The sequence below is a fragment of the Pundamilia nyererei genome, unplaced genomic scaffold (genome assembly GCF_000239375.1).
Source record: "Pundamilia nyererei isolate P.nyererei 1_Seehausen unplaced genomic scaffold, PunNye1.0 scaffold00285, whole genome shotgun sequence".
In the NCBI taxonomy this organism is placed as follows: domain Eukaryota; kingdom Metazoa; phylum Chordata; class Actinopteri; order Cichliformes; family Cichlidae; genus Pundamilia; species Pundamilia nyererei.
This window is the reverse complement of record NW_005187686.1, coordinates 494567-496264: the sequence shown is the minus strand read 5'-3', so window position 1 is coordinate 496264 and position 1698 is coordinate 494567.

Genomic DNA, 1698 nt, shown 5'->3' with positions numbered 1-1698 from the left:
GTGTGTGTGTGTGTGTGTGTGTGTGTGTGTGTGTGTGTGTGTGTGTCCAGACTCAGGGATGTGTTTATGATGGAAACAGGCTCTTTGTCTTTAATGAGAGCTGATTTAACAGAGGCAGCCTGTCATTAACGTGAAGGTACTCTCTGTGAGGCCTCTGTATCACTCACATACTCAGTGTGTCTATGCTTGGTCCTCAGACTTCCTCTGCAGAGAGCTGCTGTAATCTCAACATGCATGACCGTAATCTGCATGGTGCGAGGAGGGGGGACAAAGAGAGCCTAGAAAATGAGGAAAAAACAAACAAAAAGACAGAGGGGGAGGGGAAGGGGTGGGGGCAGTGGGGCCACCATGCTGCTCTCCACAGGGAGCACTGCAGAACTGTGAGTGGGCAGTAATGAGTGTGTTCAGTGTTTCTGGGAGGGGATAGTACATGCCTCCTGCTCTGCTTCATCAGCACAGACAGACAGGCTGGAAACAATAATCAGCTCCTCAGCCCGGCTCTGCTGATGATAGCTTATTTTCTTTTTCCCATCAAACCCGAAGCTCCAAACCGGCCCTAAACGCATCCCAACGTTTCACAAACACACGCGCAGCGCTCGGGCCAAAACGGTTCTGCCTTCTAGAACCACAACCCATCACTGTGCTCATGTGCAGCAGAAACTGATATCGGACAGACGGTATCGGTGTGCCAGCTGTTTTTACCTCGTTTCCTCCAATCCAGAGCCAGATCCACACGATCCCACTGAAACAGAGACCTGTGAGCTGCAGCTCCTCTTCCGTCCAGCAGAGACAGCAGTGAGTCCGTCCCAATAGACTCCTAATTTTAAAGCATTTATACAACTTGCGCCATTCACCAATTTATTATTCCTACACTCACCTGTTTAAATTGGATTAAGGCTTAAAGTTTGCATTACTACAGCCGTGGCCCCTTTGGCAGGTTGATGGTGACACAGGTGGCTCTAGCTGCTAGCTGTCTGCTAACTGGACCTCTGGACCATGTTTGTGGCTCTCGGAGCCTTTTGGAGCATTTTTAATGACATCATGAGGCCAATAAAATGGCTGCTGTGAAGTTACTGTACTAACAGACCATCCAAGAGCTCCCGCTGGGCTCATAACACTTTTATATATGTGGGGGCGACATTTGGACAGGTACAGCTCTAATTAACAGACTTTCACTCATCCAACCCGGATTTCAGACTCTCTGGAAAGTCTGCTCCCAATATTGTTTATACAGATACCTGCTGAGATGAAGACAGCAGACAGCTAGCAGCCACAGCCGCCTGTGTCTGTAGTATTAAATGTTTGTAGTTTTTGTCCGCAAATAATCACTACCTTTTGATTAGCCTTGTCTCATGCTTTCGTGCTTTGTGGTAGATCTTTGTTCTGTCTTCACTGAGATATTTGAATGCTAATCAATAAAAATCAAATTAAAATCAAAATCAAACTACTACCTGAGCGGGACATAAACTGGGTATGGAGACTTCAACATAAAAGTTTTACCTTATGAAAGATGTTAACTGCAACCCTGACTTTTACTTTGAAGGTGAACTTTCTCTATTTCCAGTTTACATCCCATTTTTTACAGTTTTGCTACTACTTAGGTAGTAGTTAGTGAATATTGGCAGACAAACAAGAAAAATATATTTTTGAGACTCAAATTGTGGTCTTAGTGTTGGGGTTATGATATGAAAACAAGTG